We start from the raw sequence: 18,644 nt of genomic DNA on the forward strand, positions 1-18,644 counted from the left end.
AAACCTTTGACACATTTTAAAAGATTAGGAAGAGGACATACAGTTGCTTACGGCCATACCTCTCTGGCTCCGCCTGATCTCGTCTGATCTCAGAAGCTAAGCAGAGTAGGGCCTGGTTAGTAATTGGATGGAAGACCGCCTGGGAATCCCAGGTGCCGTAAGCTTTTTCAATTCTATTTGTAAAAGACACAGAGAAGGCCTTAGAAAGTGACTCCATTTAATTGTCAAAACTACAAAACCTTTGACACATTTTAAAAGATTAGGTAGAGGACATGCAGTTGCTTACGGCCATACCTCTCTGGCTCCGCCTGATCTCGTCTGATCTCAGAAGCTAAGCAGAGTAGGGCCTGGTTAGTACTTGGATGGAAGACCGCCTGGGAATCCCAGGTGCCGTAAGCTTTTTCATTTCTATCTGTAAAAGACACAGAGAAGGCCTTAGAAAGTGACTCCATTTCATTGTCAAAACTACAAAACCTTTGACACATTTTAAAAGATTAGTTAGAGGACATACAGTTGCTTACGGCCATACCTCTCTGGCTCCGCCTGATCTCGTCTGATCTCAGAAGCTAAGCAGAGTAGGGCCTGGTTAGTACTTGGATGGAAGACCGCCTGGGAATCCCAGGTGCCGTAAGCTTTTTCATTTCTCTCTCTGGAAGAAATTGAGAAGGCATTAGAAAGTGAATCCTTTTTCATTATCAAAACTCCAAAACCTTTGACACATTTTAAAATATTAGGAAGAGGACATACAGTTGCTTACGGCCATACCTCTCTGGCTCCGCCTGATCTCGTCTGATCTCAGAAGCTAAGCAGAGTAGGGCCTGGTTAGTACTTGGATGGAAGACCGCCTGGGAATCCCAGGTGCCGTAAGCTTTTTCAATTCTATCTGTAAAAGACACAGAGAAGGCCTTAGAAAGTGACTCCATTTCATTGTCAAAACTACAAAACCTTTGACACATTTTAAAAGATTAGGTAGAGGACATACAGTTGCTTACGGCCATACCTCTCTGGCTCCGCCTGATCTCGTCTGATCTCAGAAGCTAAGCAGAGTAGGGCCTGGTTAGTACTTGGATGGAAGACCGCCTGGGAATCCCAGGTGCCGTAAGCTTTTTCATTTCTCTCTCTGGAAGAAATTGAGAAGGCATTAGAAAGTGAATCCTTTTTCATTATCAAAACTCCAAAACCTTTGACACATTTTAAAAGATTAGGAAGAGGACATACAGTTGCTTACGGCCATACCTCTCTGGCTCCGCCTGATCTCGTCTGATCTCAGAAGCTAAGCAGAGTAGGGCCTGGTTAGTACTTGGATGGAAGACCGCCTGGGAATCCCAGGTGCCGTAAGCTTTTTCATTTCTCTCTCTGGAAGAAATCGAGAAGGCATTAGAAAGTGACTCCTTTTTCATTATCAAAACTCCAAAACCTTTGACACATTTTAAAAGATTAGGAAGAGGACATACAGTTGCTTACGGCCATACCTCTCTGGCTCCGCCTGATCTCGTCTGATCTCAGAAGCTAAGCAGAGTAGGGCCTGGTTAGTACTTGGATGGAAGACCGCCTGGGAATCCCAGGTGCCGTAAGCTTTTTCATTTCTCTCTCTGGAAGAAATCGAGAAGGCATTAGAAAGTGACTCCTTTTTCATTATCAAAACTCCAAAACCTTTGACACATTTTAAAAGATTAGGAAGAGGACATACAGTTGCTTACGGCCATACCTCTCTGGCTCCGCCTGATCTCGTCTGATCTCAGAAGCTAAGCAGAGTAGGGCCTGGTTAGTACTTGGATGGAAGACCGCCTGGGAATCCCAGGTGCCGTAAGCTTTTTCAATTCTATCTGTAAAAGACACAGAGAAGGCCTTAGAAAGTGACTCCATTTAATTGTCAAAACTACAAAACCTTTGACACATTTTAAAAGATTAGGTAGAGGACATACAGTTGCTTACGGCCATACCTCTCTGGCTCCGCCTGATCTCGTCTGATCTCAGAAGCTAAGCAGAGTAGGGCCTGGTTAGTACTTGGATGGAAGACCGCCTGGGAATCCCAGGTGCCGTAAGCTTTTTCATTTCTCTCTCTGGAAGAAATTGAGAAGGCATTAGAAAGTGAATCCTTTTTCATTATCAAAACTCCAAAACCTTTGACACATTTTAAAAGATTAGGAAGAGGACATACAGTTGCTTACGGCCATACCTCTCTGGCTCCGCCTGATCTCGTCTGATCTCAGAAGCTAAGCAGAGTAGGGCCTGGTTAGTACTTGGATGGAAGACCGCCTGGGAATCCCAGGTGCCGTAAGCTTTTTCATTTCTCTCTCTGGAAGAAATCGAGAAGGCATTAGAAAGTGACTCCTTTTTCATTATCAAAACTCCAAAACCTTTGACACATTTTAAAAGATTAGGAAGAGGACATACAGTTGCTTACGGCCATACCTCTCTGGCTCCGCCTGATCTCGTCTGATCTCAGAAGCTAAGCAGAGTAGGGCCTGGTTAGTAATTGGATGGAAGACCGCCTGGGAATCCCAGGTGCCGTAAGCTTTTTCATTTCTCTCTCTGGAAGAAATCGAGAAGGCATTAGAAAGTGACTCCTTTTTCATTATCAAAACTCCAAAACCTTTGACACATTTTAAAAGATTAGGAAGAGGACATACAGTTGCTTACGGCCATACCTCTCTGGCTCCGCCTGATCTCGTCTGATCTCAGAAGCTAAGCAGAGTAGGGCCTGGTTAGTACTTGGATGGAAGACCGCCTGGGAATCCCAGGTGCCGTAAGCTTTTTCATTTCTCTCTCTGGAAGAAATTGAGAAGGCATTAGAAAGTGAATCCTTTTTCATTATCAAAACTCCAAAACCTTTGACACATTTTAAAATATTAGGAAGAGGACATACAGTTGCTTACGGCCATACCTCTCTGGCTCCGCCTGATCTCGTCTGATCTCAGAAGCTAAGCAGAGTAGGGCCTGGTTAGTACTTGGATGGAAGACCGCCTGGGAATCCCAGGTGCCGTAAGCTTTTTCATTTCTCTCTCTGGAAGAAATTGAGAAGGCATTAGAAAGTGAATCCTTTTTCATTATCAAAACTCCAAAACCTTTGACACATTTTAAAAGATTAGGAAGAGGACATACAGTTGCTTACGGCCATACCTCTCTGGCTCCGCCTGATCTCGTCTGATCTCAGAAGCTAAGCAGAGTAGGGCCTGGTTAGTACTTGGATGGAAGACCGCCTGGGAATCCCAGGTGCCGTAAGCTTTTTCATTTCTCTCTCTGGAAGAAATCGAGAAGGCATTAGAAAGTGACTCCTTTTTCATTATCAAAACTCCAAAACCTTTGACACATTTTAAAAGATTAGGAAGAGGACATACAGTTGCTTACGGCCATACCTCTCTGGCTCCGCCTGATCTCGTCTGATCTCAGAAGCTAAGCAGAGTAGGGCCTGGTTAGTACTTGGATGGAAGACCGCCTGGGAATCCCAGGTGGCGTAAGCTTTTTCATTTCTCTCTCTGGAAGAAATCGAGAAGGCATTAGAAAGTGACTCCTTTTTCATTATCAAAACTCCAAAACCTTTGACACATTTTAAAAGATTAGGAAGAGGACATACAGTTGCTTACGGCCATACCTCTCTTGCTCCGCCTGATCTCGTCTGATCTCAGAAGCTAAGCAGAGTAGGGCCTGGTTAGTACTTGGATGGAAGACCGCCTGGGAATCCCAGGTGCCGTAAGCTTTTTCATTTCTCTCTCTGGAAGAAATTGAGAAGGCATTAGAAAGTGAATCCTTTTTCATTATCAAAACTCCAAAACCTTTGACACATTTTAAAAGATTAGGAAGAGGACATACAGTTGCTTACGGCCATACCTCTCTGGCTCCGCCTGATCTCGTCTGATCTCAGAAGCTAAGCAGAGTAGGGCCTGGTTAGTACTTGGATGGAAGACCGCCTGGGAATCCCAGGTGCCGTAAGCTTTTTCATTTCTCTCTCTGGAAGAAATCGAGAAGGCATTAGAAAGTGACTCCTTTTTCATTATCAAAACTCCAAAACCTTTGACACATTTTAAAAGATTAGGAAGAGGACATACAGTTGCTTACGGCCATACCTCTCTGGCTCCGCCTGATCTCGTCTGATCTCAGAAGCTAAGCAGAGTAGGGCCTGGTTAGTACTTGGATGGAAGACCGCCTGGGAATCCCAGGTGCCGTAAGCTTTTTCATTTCTCTCTCTGGAAGAAATCGAGAAGGCATTAGAAAGTGACTCCTTTTTCATTATCAAAACTCCAAAACCTTTGACACATTTTAAAAGATTAGGAAGAGGACATACAGTTGCTTACGGCCATACCTCTCTGGCTCCGCCTGATCTCGTCTGATCTCAGAAGCTAAGCAGAGTAGGGCCTGGTTAGTACTTGGATGGAAGACCGCCTGGGAATCCCAGGTGCCGTAAGCTTTTTCATTTCTCTCTCTGGAAGAAATCGAGAAGGCATTAGAAAGTGACTCCTTTTTCATTATCAAAACTCCAAAACCTTTGACACATTTTAAAAGATTAGGAAGAGGACATACAGTTGCTTACGGCCATACCTCTCTGGCTCCGCCTGATCTCGTCTGATCTCAGAAGCTAAGCAGAGTAGGGCCTGGTTAGTACTTGGATGGAAGACCGCCTGGGAATCCCAGGTGCCGTAAGCTTTTTCAATTCTATCTGTAAAAGACACAGAGAAGGCCTTAGAAAGTGACTCCATTTAATTGTCAAAACTACAAAACCTTTGACACATTTTAAAAGATTAGGTAGAGGACATACAGTTGCTTACGGCCATACCTCTCTGGCTCCGCCTGATCTCGTCTGATCTCAGAAGCTAAGCAGAGTAGGGCCTGGTTAGTACTTGGATGGAAGACCGCCTGGGAATCCCAGGTGCCGTAAGCTTTTTCATTTCTCTCTCTGGAAGAAATCGAGAAGGCATTAGAAAGTGACTCCTTTTTCATTATCAAAACTCCAAAACCTTTGACACATTTTAAAAGATTAGGAAGAGGACATACAGTTGCTTACGGCCATACCTCTCTGGCTCCGCCTGATCTCGTCTGATCTCAGAAGCTAAGCAGAGTAGGGCCTGGTTAGTACTTGGATGGAAGACCGCCTGGGAATCCCAGGTGCCGTAAGCTTTTTCATTTCTCTCTCTGGAAGAAATCGAGAAGGCATTAGAAAGTGACTCCTTTTTCATTATCAAAACTCCAAAACCTTTGACACATTTTAAAAGATTAGGAAGAGGACATACAGTTGCTTACGGCCATACCTCTCTGGCTCCGCCTGATCTCGTCTGATCTCAGAAGCTAAGCAGAGTAGGGCCTGGTTAGTACATGGATGGAAGACCGCCTGGGAATCCCAGGTGCCGTAAGCTTTTTCAATTCTATTTGTAAAAGACACAGAGAAGGCCTTAGAAAGTGAATCCTTTTTCATTATCAAAACTCCAAAACCTTTGACACATTTTAAAATATTAGGAAGAGGACATACAGTTGCTTACGGCCATACCTCTCTGGCTCCGCCTGATCTCGTCTGATCTCAGAAGCTAAGCAGAGTAGGGCCTGGTTAGTACTTGGATGGAAGACCGCCTGGGAATCCCAGGTGCCGTAAGCTTTTTCATTTCTCTCTCTGGAAGAAATCGAGAAGGCATTAGAAAGTGACTCCTTTTTCATTATCAAAACTCCAAAACCTTTGACACATTTTAAAAGATTAGGAAGAGGACATACAGTTGCTTACGGCCATACCTCTCTGGCTCCGCCTGATCTCGTCTGATCTCAGAAGCTAAGCAGAGTAGGGCCTGGTTAGTACTTGGATGGAAGACCGCCTGGGAATCCCAGGTGCCGTAAGCTTTTTCATTTCTATCTGTAAAAGACACAGAGAAGGCCTTAGAAAGTGACTCCATTTCATTGTCAAAACTACAAAACCTTTGACAAGTTTTAAAAGATTAGGAAGAGGACATACAGTTGCTTACGGCCATACCTCTCTGGCTCCGCCTGATCTCGTCTGATCTCAGAAGCTAAGCAGAGTAGGGCCTGGTTAGTACTTGGATGGAAGACCGCCTGGGAATCCCAGGTGCCGTAAGCTTTTTCATTTCTCTCTCTGGAAGAAATTGAGAAGGCATTAGAAAGTGAATCCTTTTTCATTATCAAAACTCCAAAACCTTTGACACATTTTAAAAGATTAGGAAGAGGACATACAGTTGCTTACGGCCATACCTCTCTGGCTCCGCCTGATCTCGTCTGATCTCAGAAGCTAAGCAGAGTAGGGCCTGGTTAGTACTTGGATGGAAGACCGCCTGGGAATCCCAGGTGCCGTAAGCTTTTTCATTTCTCTCTCTGGAAGAAATCGAGAAGGCATTAGAAAGTGACTCCTTTTTCATTATCAAAACTCCAAAACCTTTGACACATTTTAAAAGATTAGGAAGAGGACATACAGTTGCTTACGGCCATACCTCTCTGGCTCCGCCTGATCTCGTCTGATCTCAGAAGCTAAGCAGAGTAGGGCCTGGTTAGTACTTGGATGGAAGACCGCCTGGGAATCCCAGGTGCCGTAAGCTTTTTCATTTCTATCTGTAAAAGACACAGAGAAGGCCTTAGAAAGTGACTCCATTTCATTGTCAAAACTACAAAACCTTTGACACGTTTTAAAAGATTAGGAAGAGGACATACAGTTGCTTACGGCCATACCTCTCTGGCTCCGCCTGATCTCGTCTGATCTCAGAAGCTAAGCAGAGTAGGGCCTGGTTAGTACTTGGATGGAAGACGGCCTGGGAATCCCAGGTGCCGTAAGCTTTTTCAATTCTATCTGTAAAAGACACAGAGAAGGCCTTAGAAAGTGACTCCATTTAATTGTCAAAACTACAAAACCTTTGACACATTTTAAAAGATTAGGTAGAAAACATACAGTTGCTTACGGCCATACCTCTCTGGCTCCGCCTGATCTCGTCTGATCTCAGAAGCTAAGCAGAGTAGGGCCTGGTTAGTACTTGGATGGAAGACCGCCTGGGAATCCCAGGTGCCGTAAGCTTTTTCATTTCTCTCTCTGGAAGAAATTGAGAAGGCATTAGAAAGTGAATCCTTTTTCATTATCAAAACTCCAAAACCTTTGACACATTTTAAAAGATTAGGAAGAGGACATACAGTTGCTTACGGCCATACCTCTCTGGCTCCGCCTGATCTCGTCTGATCTCAGAAGCTAAGCAGAGTAGGGCCTGGTTAGTACTTGGATGGAAGACCGCCTGGGAATCCCAGGTGCCGTAAGCTTTTTCATTTCTCTCTCTGGAAGAAATCGAGAAGGCATTAGAAAGTGACTCCTTTTTCATTATCAAAACTCCAAAACCTTTGACACATTTTAAAAGATTAGGAAGAGGACATACAGTTGCTTACGGCCATACCTCTCTGGCTCCGCCTGATCTCGTCTGATCTCAGAAGCTAAGCAGAGTAGGGCCTGGTTAGTACTTGGATGGAAGACCGCCTGGGAATCCCAGGTGCCGTAAGCTTTTTCAATTCTATCTGTAAAAGACACAGAGAAGGCCTTAGAAAGTGACTCCATTTAATTGTCAAAACTACAAAACCTTTGACACATTTTAAAAGATTAGGTAGAGGACATACAGTTGCTTACGGCCATACCTCTCTGGCTCCGCCTGATCTCGTCTGATCTCAGAAGCTAAGCAGAGTAGGGCCTGGTTAGTACTTGGATGGAAGACCGCCTGGGAATCCCAGGTGCCGTAAGCTTTTTCATTTCTCTCTCTGGAAGAAATTGAGAAGGCATTAGAAAGTGAATCCTTTTTCATTATCAAAACTCCAAAACCTTTGACACATTTTAAAATATTAGGAAGAGGAAATACAGTTGCTTACGGCCATACCTCTCTGGCTCCGTCTGATCTCAGAAGCTAAGCAGAGTAGGGCCTGGTTAGTACTTGGATGGAAGACCGCCTGGGAATCCCAGGTGCCGTAAGCTTTTTCATTTCTCTCTCTGGAAGAAATTGAGAAGGCATTAGAAAGTGAATCCTTTTTCATTATCAAAACTCCAAAACCTTTGACACATTTTAAAAGATTAGGAAGAGGACATACAGTTGCTTACGGCCATACCTCTCTGGCTCCGCCTGATCTCGTCTGATCTCAGAAGCTAAGCAGAGTAGGGCCTGGTTAGTACTTGGATGGAAGACCGCCTGGGAATCCCAGGTGCCGTAAGCTTTTTCATTTCTCTCTCTGGAAGAAATCGAGAAGGCATTAGAAAGTGACTCCTTTTTCATTATCAAAACTCCAAAACCTTTGACACATTTTAAAAGATTAGGAAGAGGACATACAGTTGCTTACGGCCATACCTCTCTGGCTCTGCCTGATCTCGTCTGATCTCAGAAGCTAAGCAGAGTAGGGCCTGGTTAGTACTTGGATGGAAGACCGCCTGGGAATCCCAGGTGCCGTAAGCTTTTTCATTTCTCTCTCTGGAAGAAATTGAGAAGGCATTAGAAAGTGAATCCTTTTTCATTATCAAAACTCCAAAACCTTTGACACATTTTAAAATATTAGGAAGAGGACATACAGTTGCTTACGGCCATACCTCTCTGGCTCCGCCTGATCTCGTCTGATCTCAGAAGCTAAGCAGAGTAGGGCCTGGTTAGTACTTGGATGGAAGACCGCCTGGGAATCCCAGGTGCCGTAAGCTTTTTCATTTCTCTCTCTGGAAGAAATCGAGAAGGCATTAGAAAGTGACTCCTTTTTCATTATCAAAACTCCAAAACCTTTGACACATTTTAAAAGATTAGGAAGAGGACATACAGTTGCTTACGGCCATACCTCTCTGGCTCCGCCTGATCTCGTCTGATCTCAGAAGCTAAGCAGAGTAGGGCCTGGTTAGTACTTGGATGGAAGACCGCCTGGGAATCCCAGGTGCCGTAAGCTTTTTCAATTCTATCTGTAAAAGACACAGAGAAGGCCTTAGAAAGTGACTCCATTTAATTGTCAAAACTACAAAACCTTTGACACATTTTAAAAGATTAGGTAGAAGACATACAGTTGCTTACGGCCATACCTCTCTGGCTCCGCCTGATCTCGTCTGATCTCAGAAGCTAAGCAGAGTAGGGCCTGGTTAGTACTTGGATGGAAGACCGCCTGGGAATCCCAGGTGCCGTAAGCTTTTTCATTTCTCTCTCTGGAAGAAATTGAGAAGGCATTAGAAAGTGAATCCTTTTTCATTATCAAAACTCCAAAACCTTTGACACATTTTAAAAGATTAGGAAGAGGACATACAGTTGCTTACGGCCATACCTCTCTGGCTCCGCCTGATCTCGTCTGATCTCAGAAGCTAAGCAGAGTAGGGCCTGGTTAGTACTTGGATGGAAGACCGCCTGGGAATCCCAGGTGCCGTAAGCTTTTTCATTTCTCTCTCTGGAAGAAATCGAGAAGGCATTAGAAAGTGACTCCTTTTTCATTATCAAAACTCCAAAACCTTTGACACATTTTAAAAGATTAGGAAGAGGACATACAGTTGCTTACGGCCATACCTCTCTGGCTCCGCCTGATCTCGTCTGATCTCAGAAGCTAAGCAGAGTAGGGCCTGGTTAGTACTTGGATGGAAGACCGCCTGGGAATCCCAGGTGCCGTAAGCTTTTTCATTTCTCTCTCTGGAAGAAATTGAGAAGGCATTAGAAAGTGAATCCTTTTTCATTATCAAAACTCCAAAACCTTTGACACATTTTAAAATATTAGGAAGAGGACATACAGTTGCTTACGGCCATACCTCTCTGGCTCCGCCTGATCTCGTCTGATCTCAGAAGCTAAGCAGAGTAGGGCCTGGTTAGTACTTGGATGGAAGACCGCCTGGGAATCCCAGGTGCCGTAAGCTTTTTCATTTCTCTCTCTGGAAGAAATTGAGAAGGCATTAGAAAGTGAATCCTTTTTCATTATCAAAACTCCAAAACCTTTGACCCATTTTAAAATATTAGGAAGAGGACGTACAGTTGCTTACGGCCATACCTCTCTGGCTCCGCCTGATCTCGTCTGATCTCAGAAGCTAAGCAGAGTAGGGCCTGGTTAGTACTTGGATGGAAGACCGCCTGGGAATCCCAGGTGCCGTAAGCTTTTTCATTTCTCTCTCTGGAAGAAATCGAGAAGGCATTAGAAAGTGACTCCTTTTTCATTATCAAAACTCCAAAACCTTTGACACATTTTAAAAGATTAGGAAGAGGACATACAGTTGCTTACGGCCATACCTCTCTGGCTCCGCCTGATCTCGTCTGATCTCAGAAGCTAAGCAGAGTAGGGCCTGGTTAGTACTTGGATGGAAGACCGCCTGGGAATCCCAGGTGCCGTAAGCTTTTTCAATTCTATCTGTAAAAGACACAGAGAAGGCCTTAGAAAGTGACTCCATTTAATTGTCAAAACTACAAAACCTTTGACACATTTTAAAAGATTAGGTAGAGGACATACAGTTGCTTACGGCCATACCTCTCTGGCTCCGCCTGATCTCGTCTGATCTCAGAAGCTAAGCAGAGTAGGGCCTGGTTAGTACTTGGATGGAAGACCGCCTGGGAATCCCAGGTGCCGTAAGCTTTTTCATTTCTCTCTCTGGAAGAAATTGAGAAGGCATTAGAAAGTGAATCCTTTTTCATTATCAAAACTCCAAAACCTTTGACACATTTTAAAATATTAGGAAGAGGACATACAGTTGCTTACGGCCATACCTCTCTGGCTCCGCCTGATCTCGTCTGATCTCAGAAGCTAAGCAGAGTAGGGCCTGGTTAGTACTTGGATGGAAGACCGCCTGGGAATCCCAGGTGCCGTAAGCTTTTTCATTTCTCTCTCTGGAAGAAATCGAGAAGGCATTAGAAAGTGACTCCTTTTTCATTATCAAAACTCCAAAACCTTTGACACATTTTAAAAGATTAGGAAGAGGACATACAGTTGCTTACGGCCATACCTCTCTTGCTCCGCCTGATCTCGTCTGATCTCAGAAGCTAAGCAGAGTAGGGCCTGGTTAGTACTTGGATGGAAGACCGCCTGGGAATCCCAGGTGCCGTAAGCTTTTTCATTTCTATCTGTAAAAGACACAGAGAAGGCCTTAGAAAGTGACTCCATTTCATTGTCAAAACTACAAAACCTTTGACACGTTTTAAAAGATTAGGAAGAGGACATACAGTTGCTTACGGCCATACCTCTCTGGCTCCGCCTGATCTCGTCTGATCTCAGAAGCTAAGCAGAGTAGGGCCTGGTTAGTACTTGGATGGAAGACCGCCTGGGAATCCCAGGTGCCGTAAGCTTTTTCATTTCTCTCTCTGGAAGAAATTGAGAAGGCATTAGAAAGTGAATCCTTTTTCATTATCAAAACTCCAAAACCTTTGACACATTTTAAAAGATTAGGAAGAGGACATACAGTTGCTTACAGCCATACCTCTCTGGCTCCGCCTGATCTCGTCTGATCTCAGAAGCTAAGCAGAGTAGGGCCTGGTTAGTACTTGGATGGAAGACCGCCTGGGAATCCCAGGTGCCGTAAGCTTTTTCATTTCTCTCTCTGGAAGAAATTGAGAAGGCATTAGAAAGTGAATCCTTTTTCATGATCAAAACTCCAAAACCTTTGACACATTTTAAAATATTAGGAAGAGGACATACAGTTGCTTACGGCCATACCTCTCTGGCTCCGCCTGATCTCGTCTGATCTCAGAAGCTAAGCAGAGTAGGGCCTGGTTAGTACTTGGATGGAAGACCGCCTGGGAATCCCAGGTGCCGTAAGCTTTTTCATTTCTATCTGTAAAAGACACAGAGAAGGCCTTAGAAAGTGACTCCATTTCATTGTCAAAACTACAAAACCTTTGACACATTTTAAAAGATTAGGTAGAGGACATACAGTTGCTTACGGCCATACCTCTCTGGCTCCGCCTGATCTCGTCTGATCTCAGAAGCTAAGCAGAGTAGGGCCTGGTTAGTACTTGGATGGAAGACCGCCTGGGAATCCCAGGTGCCGTAAGCTTTTTCATTTCTCTCTCTGGAAGAAATTGAGAAGGCATTAGAAAGTGAATCCTTTTTCATTATCAAAACTCCAAAACCTTTGACACATTTTAAAATATTAGGAAGAGGACATACAGTTGCTTACGGCCATACCTCTCTGGCTCCGCCTGATCTCGTCTGATCTCAGAAGCTAAGCAGAGTAGGGCCTGGTTAGTACTTGGATGGAAGACCGCCTGGGAATCCCAGGTGCCGTAAGCTTTTTCATTTCTCTCTCTGGAAGAAATCGAGAAGGCATTAGAAAGTGACTCCTTTTTCATTATCAAAACTCCAAAACCTTTGACACATTTTAAAAGATTAGGAAGAGGACATACAGTTGCTTACGGCCATACCTCTCTTGCTCCGCCTGATCTCGTCTGATCTCAGAAGCTAAGCAGAGTAGGGCCTGGTTAGTACTTGGATGGAAGACCGCCTGGGAATCCCAGGTGCCGTAAGCTTTTTCATTTCTATCTGTAAAAGACACAGAGAAGGCCTTAGAAAGTGACTCCATTTCATTGTCAAAACTACAAAACCTTTGACACGTTTTAAAAGATTAGGAAGAGGACATACAGTTGCTTACGGCCATACCTCTCTGGCTCCGCCTGATCTCGTCTGATCTCAGAAGCTAAGCAGAGTAGGGCCTGGTTAGTACTTGGATGGAAGACCGCCTGGGAATCCCAGGTGCCGTAAGCTTTTTCAATTCTATCTGTAAAAGACACAGAGAAGGCCTTAGAAAGTGACTCCATTTAATTGTCAAAACTACAAAACCTTTGACACATTTTAAAAGATTAGGTAGAGGACATACAGTTGCTTACGGCCATACCTCTCTGGCTCCGCCTGATCTCGTCTGATCTCAGAAGCTAAGCAGAGTAGGGCCTGGTTAGTACTTGGATGGAAGACCGCCTGGGAATCCCAGGTGCCGTAAGCTTTTTCATTTCTCTCTCTGGAAGAAATTGAGAAGGCATTAGAAAGTGAATCCTTTTTCATTATCAAAACTCCAAAACCTTTGACACATTTTAAAAGATTACGAAGAGGACATACAGTTGCTTACGGCCATACCTCTCTGGCTCCGCCTGATCTCGTCTGATCTCAGAAGCTAAGCAGAGTAGGGCCTGGTTAGTACTTGGATGGAAGACCGCCTGGGAATCCCAGGTGCCGTAAGCTTTTTCATTTCTCTCTCTGGAAGAAATCGAGAAGGCATTAGAAAGTGACTCCTTTTTCATTATCAAAACTCCAAAACCTTTGACACATTTTAAAAGATTAGGAAGAGGACATACAGTTGCTTACGGCCATACCTCTCTGGCTCCGCCTGATCTCGTCTGATCTCAGAAGCTAAGCAGAGTAGGGCCTGGTTAGTACTTGGATGGAAGACCGCCTGGGAATCCCAGGTGCCGTAAGCTTTTTCATTTCTCTCTCTGGAAGAAATTGAGAAGGCATTAGAAAGTGAATCCTTTTTCATTATCAAAACTCCAAAACCTTTGACACATTTTAAAAGATTAGGAAGAGGACATACAGTTGCTTACGGCCATACCTCTCTGGCTCCGCCTGATCTCGTCTGATCTCAGAAGCTAAGCAGAGTAGGGCCTGGTTAGTACTTGGATGGAAGACCGCCTGGGAATCCCAGGTGCCGTAAGCTTTTTCATTTCTCTCTCTGGAAGAAATCGAGAAGGCATTAGAAAGTGACTCCTTTTTCATTATCAAAACTCCAAAACCTTTGACACATTTTAAAAGATTAGGAAGAGGACATACAGTTGCTTACGGCCATACCTCTCTGGCTCCGCCTGATCTCGTCTGATCTCAGAAGCTAAGCAGAGTAGGGCCTGGTTAGTACTTGGATGGAAGACCGCCTGGGAATCCCAGGTGCCGTAAGCTTTTTCAATTCTATCTGTAAAAGACACAGAGAAGGCCTTAGAAAGTGACTCCATTTAATTGTCAAAACTACAAAACCTTTGACACATTTTAAAAGATTAGGTAGAGGACATACAGTTGCTTACGGCCATACCTCTCTGGCTCCGCCTGATCTCGTCTGATCTCAGAAGCTAAGCAGAGTAGGGCCTGGTTAGTACTTGGATGGAAGACCGCCTGGGAATCCCAGGTGCCGTAAGCTTTTTCATTTCTCTCTCTGGAAGAAATTGAGAAGGCATTAGAAAGTGAATCCTTTTTCATTATCAAAACTCCAAAACCTTTGACACATTTTAAAATATTAGGAAGAGGACATACAGTTGCTTACGGCCATACCTCTCTGGCTCCGCCTGATCTCGTCTGATCTCAGAAGCTAAGCAGAGTAGGGCCTGGTTAGTACTTGGATGGAAGACCGCCTGGGAATCCCAGGTGCCGTAAGCTTTTTCATTTCTCTCTCTGGAAGAAATTGAGAAGGCATTAGAAAGTGAATCCTTTTTCATTATCAAAACTCCAAAACCTTTGACCCATTTTAAAATATTAGGAAGAGGACGTACAGTTGCTTACGGCCATACCTCTCTGGCTCCGCCTGATCTCGTCTGATCTCAGAAGCTAAGCAGAGTAGGGCCTGGTTAGTACTTGGATGGAAGACCGCCTGGGAATCCCAGGTGCCGTAAGCTTTTTCAATTCTATCTGTAAAAGACACAGAGAAGGCCTTAGAAAGTGACTCCATTTAATTGTCAAAACTACAAAACCTTTGACACATTTTAAAAGATTAGGTAGAGGACATACAGTTGCTTACGGCCATACCTCTCTGGCTCCGCCTGATCTCGTCTGATCTCAGAAGCTAAGCAGAGTAGGGCCTGGTTAGTACTTGGATGGAAGACCGCCTGGGAATCCCAGGTGCCGTAAGCTTTTTCATTTCTCTCTCTGGAAGAAATTGAGAAGGCATTAGAAAGTGAATCCTTTTTCATTATCAAAACTCCAAAACCTTTGACACATTTTAAAATATTAGGAAGAGGACATACAGTTGCTTACGGCCATACCTCTCTGGCTCCGCCTGATCTCGTCTGATCTCAGAAGCTAAGCAGAGTAGGGCCTGGTTAGTACTTGGATGGAAGACCGCCTGGGAATCCCAGGTGCCGTAAGCTTTTTCATTTCTCTCTCTGGAAGAAATCGAGAAGGCATTAGAAAGTGACTCCTTTTTCATTATCAAAACTCCAAAACCTTTGACACATTTTAAAAGATTAGGAAGAGGACATACAGTTGCTTACGGCCATACCTCTCTTGCTCCGCCTGATCTCGTCTGATCTCAGAAGCTAAGCAGAGTAGGGCCTGGTTAGTACTTGGATGGAAGACCGCCTGGGAATCCCAGGTGCCGTAAGCTTTTTCATTTCTATCTGTAAAAGACACAGAGAAGGCCTTAGAAAGTGACTCCATTTCATTGTCAAAACTACAAAACCTTTGACACGTTTTAAAAGATTAGGAAGAGGACATACAGTTGCTTACGGCCATACCTCTCTGGCTCCGCCTGATCTCGTCTGATCTCAGAAGCTAAGCAGAGTAGGGCCTGGTTAGTACTTGGATGGAAGACCGCCTGGGAATCCCAGGTGCCGTAAGCTTTTTCATTTCTCTCTCTGGAAGAAATTGAGAAGGCATTAGAAAGTGAATCCTTTTTCATTATCAAAACTCCAAAACCTTTGACACATTTTAAAAGATTAGGAAGAGGACATACAGTTGCTTACAGCCATACCTCTCTGGCTCCGCCTGATCTCGTCTGATCTCAGAAGCTAAGCAGAGTAGGGCCTGGTTAGTACTTGGATGGAAGACCGCCTGGGAATCCCAGGTGCCGTAAGCTTTTTCATTTCTCTCTCTGGAAGAAATTGAGAAGGCATTAGAAAGTGAATCCTTTTTCATGATCAAAACTCCAAAACCTTTGACACATTTTAAAATATTAGGAAGAGGACATACAGTTGCTTACGGCCATACCTCTCTGGCTCCGCCTGATCTCGTCTGATCTCAGAAGCTAAGCAGAGTAGGGCCTGGTTAGTACTTGGATGGAAGACCGCCTGGGAATCCCAGGTGCCGTAAGCTTTTTCATTTCTATCTGTAAAAGACACAGAGAAGGCCTTAGAAAGTGACTCCATTTCATTGTCAAAACTACAAAACCTTTGACACATTTTAAAAGATTAGGTAGAGGACATACAGTTGCTTACGGCCATACCTCTCTGGCTCCGCCTGATCTCGTCTGATCTCAGAAGCTAAGCAGAGTAGGGCCTGGTTAGTACTTGGATGGAAGACCGCCTGGGAATCCCAGGTGCCGTAAGCTTTTTCATTTCTCTCTCTGGAAGAAATTGAGAAGGCATTAGAAAGTGAATCCTTTTTCATTATCAAAACTCCAAAACCTTTGACACATTTTAAAATATTAGGAAGAGGACATACAGTTGCTTACGGCCATACCTCTCTGGCTCCGCCTGATCTCGTCTGATCTCAGAAGCTAAGCAGAGTAGGGCCTGGTTAGTACTTGGATGGAAGACCGCCTGGGAATCCCAGGTGCCGTAAGCTTTTTCATTTCTCTCTCTGGAAGAAATCGAGAAGGCATTAGAAAGTGACTCCTTTTTCATTATCAAAACTCCAAAACCTTTGACACATTTTAAAAGATTAGGAAGAGGACATACAGTTGCTTACGGCCATACCTCTCTTGCTCCGCCTGATCTCGTCTGATCTCAGAAGCTAAGCAGAGTAGGGCCTGGTTAGTACTTGGATGGAAGACCGCCTGGGAATCCCAGGTGCCGTAAGCTTTTTCATTTCTATCTGTAAAAGACACAGAGAAGGCCTTAGAAAGTGACTCCATTTCATTGTCAAAACTACAAAACCTTTGACACGTTTTAAAAGATTAGGAAGAGGACATACAGTTGCTTACGGCCATACCTCTCTGGCTCCGCCTGATCTCGTCTGATCTCAGAAGCTAAGCAGAGTAGGGCCTGGTTAGTACTTGGATGGAAGACCGCCTGGGAATCCCAGGTGCCGTAAGCTTTTTCAATTCTATCTGTAAAAGACACAGAGAAGGCCTTAGAAAGTGACTCCATTTAATTGTCAAAACTACAAAACCTTTGACACATTTTAAAAGATTAGGTAGAGGACATACAGTTGCTTACGGCCATACCTCTCTGGCTCCGCCTGATCTCGTCTGATCTCAGAAGCTAAGCAGAGTAGGGCCTGGTTAGTACTTGGATGGAAGACCGCCTGGGAATCCCAGGTGCCGTAAGCTTTTTCATTTCTCTCTCTGGAAGAAATTGAGAAGGCATTAGAAAGTGAATCCTTTTTCATTATCAAAACTCCAAAACCTTTGACACATTTTAAAAGATTACGAAGAGGACATACAGTTGCTTACGGCCATACCTCTCTGGCTCCGCCTGATCTCGTCTGATCTCAGAAGCTAAGCAGAGTAGGGCCTGGTTAGTACTTGGATGGAAGACCGCCTGGGAATCCCAGGTGCCGTAAGCTTTTTCATTTCTCTCTCTGGAAGAAATCGAGAAGGCATTAGAAAGTGACTCCTTTTTCATTATCAAAACTCCAAAACCTTTGACACATTTTAAAAGATTAGGAAGAGGACATACAGTTGCTTACGGCCATACCTCTCTGGCTCCGCCTGATCTCGTCTGATCTCAGAAGCTAAGCAGAGTAGGGCCTGGTTAGTACTTGGATGGAAGACCGCCTGGGAATCCCAGGTGCCGTAAGCTTTTTCATTTCTCTCTCTGGAAGAAATTGAGAAGGCATTAGAAAGTGAATCCTTTTTCATTATCAAAACTCCAAAACCTTTGACACATTTTAAAAGATTAGGAAGAGGACATACAGTTGCTTACGGCCATACCTCTCTGGCTCCGCCTGATCTCGTCTGATCTCAGAAGCTAAGCAGAGTAGGGCCTGGTTAGTACTTGGATGGAAGACCGCCTGGGAATCCCAGGTGCCGTAAGCTTTTTCATTTCTCTCTCTGGAAGAAATCGAGAAGGCATTAGAAAGTGACTCCTTTTTCATTATCAAAACTCCAAAACCTTTGACACATTTTAAAAGATTAGGAAGAGGACATACAGTTGCTTACGGCCATACCTCTCTGGCTCCGCCTGATCTTGTCTGATCTCAGAAGCTAAGCAGAGTAGGGCCTGGTTAGTACTTGGATGGAAGACCGCCTGGGAATCCCAGGTGCCGTAAGCTTTTTCAATTCTATCTGTAAAAGACACAGAGAAGGCCTTAGAAAGTGACTCCATTTAATTGTCAAAACTACAAAACCTTTGACACATTTTAAAAGATTAGGTAGAGGACATACAGTTGCTTACGGCCATACCTCTCTGGCTCCGCCTGATCTCGTCTGATCTCAGAAGCTAAGCAGAGTAGGGCCTGGTTAGTACTTGGATGGAAGACCGCCTGGGAATCCCAGGTGCCGTAAGCTTTTTCATTTCTCTCTCTGGAAGAAATTGAGAAGGCATTAGAAAGTGAATCCTTTTTCATTATCAAAACTCCAAAACCTTTGACACATTTTAAAAGATTAGGAAGAGGACATACAGTTGCTTACGGCCATACCTCTCTGGCTCCGCCTGATCTCGTCTGATCTCAGAAGCTAAGCAGAGTAGGGCCTGGTTAGTACTTGGATGGAAGACCGCCTGGGAATCCCAGGTGCCGTAAGCTTTTTCATTTCTCTCTCTGGAAGAAATTGAGAAGGCATTAGAAAGTGAATCCTTTTTCATGATCAAAACTCCAAAACCTTTGACACATTTTAAAATATTAGGAAG

At 44.3% G+C, this 18,644-nt stretch overlaps 78 non-coding genes and 1 pseudogene across 78 annotated transcripts; all 79 read left to right on the top strand.

The window, feature by feature from the left end:
* The first annotated feature begins 45 nt into the window (after positions 1 to 45).
* Positions 46 to 164, top strand: LOC144398942 (5S ribosomal RNA). The gene has a single exon (XR_013461089.1). It is a non-coding gene; the product is annotated as a 5S ribosomal RNA (ribosomal RNA).
* A 116-nt stretch (positions 165 to 280) lies between these two features.
* On the top strand, positions 281 to 399 carry LOC144404079 (5S ribosomal RNA). The gene has a single exon (XR_013466019.1). It is a non-coding gene; the product is annotated as a 5S ribosomal RNA (ribosomal RNA).
* Positions 400 to 515: 116 nt separating this feature from the next.
* Positions 516 to 634, top strand: LOC144404080 (5S ribosomal RNA). Its single transcript, XR_013466020.1, has one exon. It is a non-coding gene; the product is annotated as a 5S ribosomal RNA (ribosomal RNA).
* A 117-nt stretch (positions 635 to 751) lies between these two features.
* On the top strand, positions 752 to 870 carry LOC144404081 (5S ribosomal RNA). Its single transcript, XR_013466021.1, has one exon. It is a non-coding gene; the product is annotated as a 5S ribosomal RNA (ribosomal RNA).
* A 116-nt stretch (positions 871 to 986) lies between these two features.
* Positions 987 to 1,105, top strand: LOC144404082 (5S ribosomal RNA). The gene has a single exon (XR_013466022.1). It is a non-coding gene; the product is annotated as a 5S ribosomal RNA (ribosomal RNA).
* Positions 1,106 to 1,222: 117 nt separating this feature from the next.
* On the top strand, positions 1,223 to 1,341 carry LOC144404083 (5S ribosomal RNA). Its single transcript, XR_013466023.1, has one exon. It is a non-coding gene; the product is annotated as a 5S ribosomal RNA (ribosomal RNA).
* A 117-nt stretch (positions 1,342 to 1,458) lies between these two features.
* Positions 1,459 to 1,577, top strand: LOC144404084 (5S ribosomal RNA). Its single transcript, XR_013466024.1, has one exon. It is a non-coding gene; the product is annotated as a 5S ribosomal RNA (ribosomal RNA).
* Positions 1,578 to 1,694: 117 nt separating this feature from the next.
* LOC144404085 (5S ribosomal RNA) lies at positions 1,695 to 1,813 on the top strand. The gene has a single exon (XR_013466025.1). It is a non-coding gene; the product is annotated as a 5S ribosomal RNA (ribosomal RNA).
* A 116-nt stretch (positions 1,814 to 1,929) lies between these two features.
* On the top strand, positions 1,930 to 2,048 carry LOC144404086 (5S ribosomal RNA). Its single transcript, XR_013466026.1, has one exon. It is a non-coding gene; the product is annotated as a 5S ribosomal RNA (ribosomal RNA).
* Positions 2,049 to 2,165: 117 nt separating this feature from the next.
* Positions 2,166 to 2,284, top strand: LOC144404087 (5S ribosomal RNA). Its single transcript, XR_013466027.1, has one exon. It is a non-coding gene; the product is annotated as a 5S ribosomal RNA (ribosomal RNA).
* Positions 2,285 to 2,401: 117 nt separating this feature from the next.
* On the top strand, positions 2,402 to 2,520 carry LOC144398943 (5S ribosomal RNA). The gene has a single exon (XR_013461090.1). It is a non-coding gene; the product is annotated as a 5S ribosomal RNA (ribosomal RNA).
* Positions 2,521 to 2,637: 117 nt separating this feature from the next.
* Positions 2,638 to 2,756, top strand: LOC144404089 (5S ribosomal RNA). The gene has a single exon (XR_013466029.1). It is a non-coding gene; the product is annotated as a 5S ribosomal RNA (ribosomal RNA).
* Positions 2,757 to 2,873: 117 nt separating this feature from the next.
* Positions 2,874 to 2,992, top strand: LOC144404090 (5S ribosomal RNA). The gene has a single exon (XR_013466030.1). It is a non-coding gene; the product is annotated as a 5S ribosomal RNA (ribosomal RNA).
* Positions 2,993 to 3,109: 117 nt separating this feature from the next.
* On the top strand, positions 3,110 to 3,228 carry LOC144404091 (5S ribosomal RNA). The gene has a single exon (XR_013466031.1). It is a non-coding gene; the product is annotated as a 5S ribosomal RNA (ribosomal RNA).
* A 117-nt stretch (positions 3,229 to 3,345) lies between these two features.
* LOC144398948 (5S ribosomal RNA) lies at positions 3,346 to 3,464 on the top strand. The gene has a single exon (XR_013461095.1). It is a non-coding gene; the product is annotated as a 5S ribosomal RNA (ribosomal RNA).
* A 117-nt stretch (positions 3,465 to 3,581) lies between these two features.
* LOC144397312 (5S ribosomal RNA) lies at positions 3,582 to 3,700 on the top strand. Its single transcript, XR_013459457.1, has one exon. It is a non-coding gene; the product is annotated as a 5S ribosomal RNA (ribosomal RNA).
* Positions 3,701 to 3,817: 117 nt separating this feature from the next.
* On the top strand, positions 3,818 to 3,936 carry LOC144404092 (5S ribosomal RNA). Its single transcript, XR_013466032.1, has one exon. It is a non-coding gene; the product is annotated as a 5S ribosomal RNA (ribosomal RNA).
* A 117-nt stretch (positions 3,937 to 4,053) lies between these two features.
* Positions 4,054 to 4,172, top strand: LOC144404093 (5S ribosomal RNA). Its single transcript, XR_013466033.1, has one exon. It is a non-coding gene; the product is annotated as a 5S ribosomal RNA (ribosomal RNA).
* Positions 4,173 to 4,289: 117 nt separating this feature from the next.
* On the top strand, positions 4,290 to 4,408 carry LOC144404094 (5S ribosomal RNA). Its single transcript, XR_013466034.1, has one exon. It is a non-coding gene; the product is annotated as a 5S ribosomal RNA (ribosomal RNA).
* A 117-nt stretch (positions 4,409 to 4,525) lies between these two features.
* On the top strand, positions 4,526 to 4,644 carry LOC144404095 (5S ribosomal RNA). The gene has a single exon (XR_013466035.1). It is a non-coding gene; the product is annotated as a 5S ribosomal RNA (ribosomal RNA).
* A 116-nt stretch (positions 4,645 to 4,760) lies between these two features.
* Positions 4,761 to 4,879, top strand: LOC144404096 (5S ribosomal RNA). Its single transcript, XR_013466036.1, has one exon. It is a non-coding gene; the product is annotated as a 5S ribosomal RNA (ribosomal RNA).
* A 117-nt stretch (positions 4,880 to 4,996) lies between these two features.
* Positions 4,997 to 5,115, top strand: LOC144404097 (5S ribosomal RNA). Its single transcript, XR_013466037.1, has one exon. It is a non-coding gene; the product is annotated as a 5S ribosomal RNA (ribosomal RNA).
* Positions 5,116 to 5,232: 117 nt separating this feature from the next.
* On the top strand, positions 5,233 to 5,351 carry LOC144398459 (5S ribosomal RNA). The gene has a single exon (XR_013460606.1). It is a non-coding gene; the product is annotated as a 5S ribosomal RNA (ribosomal RNA).
* A 117-nt stretch (positions 5,352 to 5,468) lies between these two features.
* Positions 5,469 to 5,587, top strand: LOC144404098 (5S ribosomal RNA). The gene has a single exon (XR_013466038.1). It is a non-coding gene; the product is annotated as a 5S ribosomal RNA (ribosomal RNA).
* Positions 5,588 to 5,704: 117 nt separating this feature from the next.
* LOC144404100 (5S ribosomal RNA) lies at positions 5,705 to 5,823 on the top strand. Its single transcript, XR_013466040.1, has one exon. It is a non-coding gene; the product is annotated as a 5S ribosomal RNA (ribosomal RNA).
* Positions 5,824 to 5,939: 116 nt separating this feature from the next.
* On the top strand, positions 5,940 to 6,058 carry LOC144404101 (5S ribosomal RNA). Its single transcript, XR_013466041.1, has one exon. It is a non-coding gene; the product is annotated as a 5S ribosomal RNA (ribosomal RNA).
* A 117-nt stretch (positions 6,059 to 6,175) lies between these two features.
* LOC144404102 (5S ribosomal RNA) lies at positions 6,176 to 6,294 on the top strand. The gene has a single exon (XR_013466042.1). It is a non-coding gene; the product is annotated as a 5S ribosomal RNA (ribosomal RNA).
* A 117-nt stretch (positions 6,295 to 6,411) lies between these two features.
* Positions 6,412 to 6,530, top strand: LOC144404103 (5S ribosomal RNA). The gene has a single exon (XR_013466043.1). It is a non-coding gene; the product is annotated as a 5S ribosomal RNA (ribosomal RNA).
* A 116-nt stretch (positions 6,531 to 6,646) lies between these two features.
* On the top strand, positions 6,647 to 6,765 carry LOC144399143 (5S ribosomal RNA). Its single transcript, XR_013461288.1, has one exon. It is a non-coding gene; the product is annotated as a 5S ribosomal RNA (ribosomal RNA).
* Positions 6,766 to 6,881: 116 nt separating this feature from the next.
* On the top strand, positions 6,882 to 7,000 carry LOC144404104 (5S ribosomal RNA). The gene has a single exon (XR_013466044.1). It is a non-coding gene; the product is annotated as a 5S ribosomal RNA (ribosomal RNA).
* Positions 7,001 to 7,117: 117 nt separating this feature from the next.
* Positions 7,118 to 7,236, top strand: LOC144404105 (5S ribosomal RNA). Its single transcript, XR_013466045.1, has one exon. It is a non-coding gene; the product is annotated as a 5S ribosomal RNA (ribosomal RNA).
* A 117-nt stretch (positions 7,237 to 7,353) lies between these two features.
* Positions 7,354 to 7,472, top strand: LOC144404106 (5S ribosomal RNA). The gene has a single exon (XR_013466046.1). It is a non-coding gene; the product is annotated as a 5S ribosomal RNA (ribosomal RNA).
* A 116-nt stretch (positions 7,473 to 7,588) lies between these two features.
* LOC144404107 (5S ribosomal RNA) lies at positions 7,589 to 7,707 on the top strand. Its single transcript, XR_013466047.1, has one exon. It is a non-coding gene; the product is annotated as a 5S ribosomal RNA (ribosomal RNA).
* Positions 7,708 to 7,824: 117 nt separating this feature from the next.
* On the top strand, positions 7,825 to 7,933 carry LOC144399870 (5S ribosomal RNA; annotated as a pseudogene).
* A 117-nt stretch (positions 7,934 to 8,050) lies between these two features.
* Positions 8,051 to 8,169, top strand: LOC144404108 (5S ribosomal RNA). The gene has a single exon (XR_013466048.1). It is a non-coding gene; the product is annotated as a 5S ribosomal RNA (ribosomal RNA).
* Positions 8,170 to 8,286: 117 nt separating this feature from the next.
* Positions 8,287 to 8,405, top strand: LOC144397430 (5S ribosomal RNA). Its single transcript, XR_013459576.1, has one exon. It is a non-coding gene; the product is annotated as a 5S ribosomal RNA (ribosomal RNA).
* Positions 8,406 to 8,522: 117 nt separating this feature from the next.
* On the top strand, positions 8,523 to 8,641 carry LOC144404109 (5S ribosomal RNA). Its single transcript, XR_013466049.1, has one exon. It is a non-coding gene; the product is annotated as a 5S ribosomal RNA (ribosomal RNA).
* Positions 8,642 to 8,758: 117 nt separating this feature from the next.
* On the top strand, positions 8,759 to 8,877 carry LOC144404111 (5S ribosomal RNA). The gene has a single exon (XR_013466051.1). It is a non-coding gene; the product is annotated as a 5S ribosomal RNA (ribosomal RNA).
* Positions 8,878 to 8,993: 116 nt separating this feature from the next.
* LOC144404112 (5S ribosomal RNA) lies at positions 8,994 to 9,112 on the top strand. Its single transcript, XR_013466052.1, has one exon. It is a non-coding gene; the product is annotated as a 5S ribosomal RNA (ribosomal RNA).
* A 117-nt stretch (positions 9,113 to 9,229) lies between these two features.
* On the top strand, positions 9,230 to 9,348 carry LOC144404113 (5S ribosomal RNA). The gene has a single exon (XR_013466053.1). It is a non-coding gene; the product is annotated as a 5S ribosomal RNA (ribosomal RNA).
* Positions 9,349 to 9,465: 117 nt separating this feature from the next.
* LOC144404114 (5S ribosomal RNA) lies at positions 9,466 to 9,584 on the top strand. The gene has a single exon (XR_013466054.1). It is a non-coding gene; the product is annotated as a 5S ribosomal RNA (ribosomal RNA).
* Positions 9,585 to 9,701: 117 nt separating this feature from the next.
* LOC144404115 (5S ribosomal RNA) lies at positions 9,702 to 9,820 on the top strand. The gene has a single exon (XR_013466055.1). It is a non-coding gene; the product is annotated as a 5S ribosomal RNA (ribosomal RNA).
* A 117-nt stretch (positions 9,821 to 9,937) lies between these two features.
* Positions 9,938 to 10,056, top strand: LOC144404116 (5S ribosomal RNA). The gene has a single exon (XR_013466056.1). It is a non-coding gene; the product is annotated as a 5S ribosomal RNA (ribosomal RNA).
* A 117-nt stretch (positions 10,057 to 10,173) lies between these two features.
* LOC144404117 (5S ribosomal RNA) lies at positions 10,174 to 10,292 on the top strand. The gene has a single exon (XR_013466057.1). It is a non-coding gene; the product is annotated as a 5S ribosomal RNA (ribosomal RNA).
* A 116-nt stretch (positions 10,293 to 10,408) lies between these two features.
* Positions 10,409 to 10,527, top strand: LOC144404118 (5S ribosomal RNA). Its single transcript, XR_013466058.1, has one exon. It is a non-coding gene; the product is annotated as a 5S ribosomal RNA (ribosomal RNA).
* Positions 10,528 to 10,644: 117 nt separating this feature from the next.
* On the top strand, positions 10,645 to 10,763 carry LOC144404119 (5S ribosomal RNA). The gene has a single exon (XR_013466059.1). It is a non-coding gene; the product is annotated as a 5S ribosomal RNA (ribosomal RNA).
* A 117-nt stretch (positions 10,764 to 10,880) lies between these two features.
* On the top strand, positions 10,881 to 10,999 carry LOC144397313 (5S ribosomal RNA). Its single transcript, XR_013459458.1, has one exon. It is a non-coding gene; the product is annotated as a 5S ribosomal RNA (ribosomal RNA).
* Positions 11,000 to 11,115: 116 nt separating this feature from the next.
* On the top strand, positions 11,116 to 11,234 carry LOC144404120 (5S ribosomal RNA). The gene has a single exon (XR_013466060.1). It is a non-coding gene; the product is annotated as a 5S ribosomal RNA (ribosomal RNA).
* Positions 11,235 to 11,351: 117 nt separating this feature from the next.
* Positions 11,352 to 11,470, top strand: LOC144398722 (5S ribosomal RNA). Its single transcript, XR_013460869.1, has one exon. It is a non-coding gene; the product is annotated as a 5S ribosomal RNA (ribosomal RNA).
* A 117-nt stretch (positions 11,471 to 11,587) lies between these two features.
* On the top strand, positions 11,588 to 11,706 carry LOC144404122 (5S ribosomal RNA). The gene has a single exon (XR_013466062.1). It is a non-coding gene; the product is annotated as a 5S ribosomal RNA (ribosomal RNA).
* A 116-nt stretch (positions 11,707 to 11,822) lies between these two features.
* Positions 11,823 to 11,941, top strand: LOC144404123 (5S ribosomal RNA). Its single transcript, XR_013466063.1, has one exon. It is a non-coding gene; the product is annotated as a 5S ribosomal RNA (ribosomal RNA).
* Positions 11,942 to 12,058: 117 nt separating this feature from the next.
* On the top strand, positions 12,059 to 12,177 carry LOC144404124 (5S ribosomal RNA). The gene has a single exon (XR_013466064.1). It is a non-coding gene; the product is annotated as a 5S ribosomal RNA (ribosomal RNA).
* A 117-nt stretch (positions 12,178 to 12,294) lies between these two features.
* LOC144397314 (5S ribosomal RNA) lies at positions 12,295 to 12,413 on the top strand. The gene has a single exon (XR_013459459.1). It is a non-coding gene; the product is annotated as a 5S ribosomal RNA (ribosomal RNA).
* Positions 12,414 to 12,529: 116 nt separating this feature from the next.
* On the top strand, positions 12,530 to 12,648 carry LOC144404125 (5S ribosomal RNA). Its single transcript, XR_013466065.1, has one exon. It is a non-coding gene; the product is annotated as a 5S ribosomal RNA (ribosomal RNA).
* Positions 12,649 to 12,764: 116 nt separating this feature from the next.
* Positions 12,765 to 12,883, top strand: LOC144404126 (5S ribosomal RNA). The gene has a single exon (XR_013466066.1). It is a non-coding gene; the product is annotated as a 5S ribosomal RNA (ribosomal RNA).
* A 117-nt stretch (positions 12,884 to 13,000) lies between these two features.
* On the top strand, positions 13,001 to 13,119 carry LOC144404127 (5S ribosomal RNA). Its single transcript, XR_013466067.1, has one exon. It is a non-coding gene; the product is annotated as a 5S ribosomal RNA (ribosomal RNA).
* Positions 13,120 to 13,236: 117 nt separating this feature from the next.
* Positions 13,237 to 13,355, top strand: LOC144404128 (5S ribosomal RNA). Its single transcript, XR_013466068.1, has one exon. It is a non-coding gene; the product is annotated as a 5S ribosomal RNA (ribosomal RNA).
* A 117-nt stretch (positions 13,356 to 13,472) lies between these two features.
* On the top strand, positions 13,473 to 13,591 carry LOC144404129 (5S ribosomal RNA). The gene has a single exon (XR_013466069.1). It is a non-coding gene; the product is annotated as a 5S ribosomal RNA (ribosomal RNA).
* A 117-nt stretch (positions 13,592 to 13,708) lies between these two features.
* LOC144404130 (5S ribosomal RNA) lies at positions 13,709 to 13,827 on the top strand. The gene has a single exon (XR_013466070.1). It is a non-coding gene; the product is annotated as a 5S ribosomal RNA (ribosomal RNA).
* A 116-nt stretch (positions 13,828 to 13,943) lies between these two features.
* Positions 13,944 to 14,062, top strand: LOC144404131 (5S ribosomal RNA). Its single transcript, XR_013466071.1, has one exon. It is a non-coding gene; the product is annotated as a 5S ribosomal RNA (ribosomal RNA).
* A 117-nt stretch (positions 14,063 to 14,179) lies between these two features.
* LOC144404133 (5S ribosomal RNA) lies at positions 14,180 to 14,298 on the top strand. The gene has a single exon (XR_013466073.1). It is a non-coding gene; the product is annotated as a 5S ribosomal RNA (ribosomal RNA).
* A 117-nt stretch (positions 14,299 to 14,415) lies between these two features.
* LOC144404134 (5S ribosomal RNA) lies at positions 14,416 to 14,534 on the top strand. Its single transcript, XR_013466074.1, has one exon. It is a non-coding gene; the product is annotated as a 5S ribosomal RNA (ribosomal RNA).
* A 116-nt stretch (positions 14,535 to 14,650) lies between these two features.
* On the top strand, positions 14,651 to 14,769 carry LOC144404135 (5S ribosomal RNA). The gene has a single exon (XR_013466075.1). It is a non-coding gene; the product is annotated as a 5S ribosomal RNA (ribosomal RNA).
* A 117-nt stretch (positions 14,770 to 14,886) lies between these two features.
* On the top strand, positions 14,887 to 15,005 carry LOC144404136 (5S ribosomal RNA). The gene has a single exon (XR_013466076.1). It is a non-coding gene; the product is annotated as a 5S ribosomal RNA (ribosomal RNA).
* Positions 15,006 to 15,122: 117 nt separating this feature from the next.
* Positions 15,123 to 15,241, top strand: LOC144397315 (5S ribosomal RNA). Its single transcript, XR_013459460.1, has one exon. It is a non-coding gene; the product is annotated as a 5S ribosomal RNA (ribosomal RNA).
* Positions 15,242 to 15,357: 116 nt separating this feature from the next.
* LOC144404137 (5S ribosomal RNA) lies at positions 15,358 to 15,476 on the top strand. The gene has a single exon (XR_013466077.1). It is a non-coding gene; the product is annotated as a 5S ribosomal RNA (ribosomal RNA).
* Positions 15,477 to 15,593: 117 nt separating this feature from the next.
* Positions 15,594 to 15,712, top strand: LOC144398724 (5S ribosomal RNA). The gene has a single exon (XR_013460871.1). It is a non-coding gene; the product is annotated as a 5S ribosomal RNA (ribosomal RNA).
* A 117-nt stretch (positions 15,713 to 15,829) lies between these two features.
* Positions 15,830 to 15,948, top strand: LOC144404139 (5S ribosomal RNA). The gene has a single exon (XR_013466079.1). It is a non-coding gene; the product is annotated as a 5S ribosomal RNA (ribosomal RNA).
* A 116-nt stretch (positions 15,949 to 16,064) lies between these two features.
* On the top strand, positions 16,065 to 16,183 carry LOC144404140 (5S ribosomal RNA). Its single transcript, XR_013466080.1, has one exon. It is a non-coding gene; the product is annotated as a 5S ribosomal RNA (ribosomal RNA).
* Positions 16,184 to 16,300: 117 nt separating this feature from the next.
* Positions 16,301 to 16,419, top strand: LOC144404141 (5S ribosomal RNA). The gene has a single exon (XR_013466081.1). It is a non-coding gene; the product is annotated as a 5S ribosomal RNA (ribosomal RNA).
* A 117-nt stretch (positions 16,420 to 16,536) lies between these two features.
* Positions 16,537 to 16,655, top strand: LOC144397316 (5S ribosomal RNA). Its single transcript, XR_013459461.1, has one exon. It is a non-coding gene; the product is annotated as a 5S ribosomal RNA (ribosomal RNA).
* A 116-nt stretch (positions 16,656 to 16,771) lies between these two features.
* On the top strand, positions 16,772 to 16,890 carry LOC144404142 (5S ribosomal RNA). The gene has a single exon (XR_013466082.1). It is a non-coding gene; the product is annotated as a 5S ribosomal RNA (ribosomal RNA).
* A 116-nt stretch (positions 16,891 to 17,006) lies between these two features.
* LOC144404143 (5S ribosomal RNA) lies at positions 17,007 to 17,125 on the top strand. Its single transcript, XR_013466083.1, has one exon. It is a non-coding gene; the product is annotated as a 5S ribosomal RNA (ribosomal RNA).
* Positions 17,126 to 17,242: 117 nt separating this feature from the next.
* On the top strand, positions 17,243 to 17,361 carry LOC144404145 (5S ribosomal RNA). Its single transcript, XR_013466085.1, has one exon. It is a non-coding gene; the product is annotated as a 5S ribosomal RNA (ribosomal RNA).
* A 117-nt stretch (positions 17,362 to 17,478) lies between these two features.
* Positions 17,479 to 17,597, top strand: LOC144404146 (5S ribosomal RNA). The gene has a single exon (XR_013466086.1). It is a non-coding gene; the product is annotated as a 5S ribosomal RNA (ribosomal RNA).
* A 117-nt stretch (positions 17,598 to 17,714) lies between these two features.
* LOC144404147 (5S ribosomal RNA) lies at positions 17,715 to 17,833 on the top strand. The gene has a single exon (XR_013466087.1). It is a non-coding gene; the product is annotated as a 5S ribosomal RNA (ribosomal RNA).
* A 117-nt stretch (positions 17,834 to 17,950) lies between these two features.
* Positions 17,951 to 18,069, top strand: LOC144398525 (5S ribosomal RNA). Its single transcript, XR_013460672.1, has one exon. It is a non-coding gene; the product is annotated as a 5S ribosomal RNA (ribosomal RNA).
* A 116-nt stretch (positions 18,070 to 18,185) lies between these two features.
* On the top strand, positions 18,186 to 18,304 carry LOC144404148 (5S ribosomal RNA). Its single transcript, XR_013466088.1, has one exon. It is a non-coding gene; the product is annotated as a 5S ribosomal RNA (ribosomal RNA).
* Positions 18,305 to 18,421: 117 nt separating this feature from the next.
* LOC144404149 (5S ribosomal RNA) lies at positions 18,422 to 18,540 on the top strand. Its single transcript, XR_013466089.1, has one exon. It is a non-coding gene; the product is annotated as a 5S ribosomal RNA (ribosomal RNA).
* The last annotated feature ends 104 nt before the right edge of the window (positions 18,541 to 18,644 follow it).

The sequence above is a fragment of the Gasterosteus aculeatus genome, chromosome 2 (genome assembly GCF_964276395.1).
Source record: "Gasterosteus aculeatus chromosome 2, fGasAcu3.hap1.1, whole genome shotgun sequence".
Taxonomy (NCBI): domain Eukaryota; kingdom Metazoa; phylum Chordata; class Actinopteri; order Perciformes; family Gasterosteidae; genus Gasterosteus; species Gasterosteus aculeatus.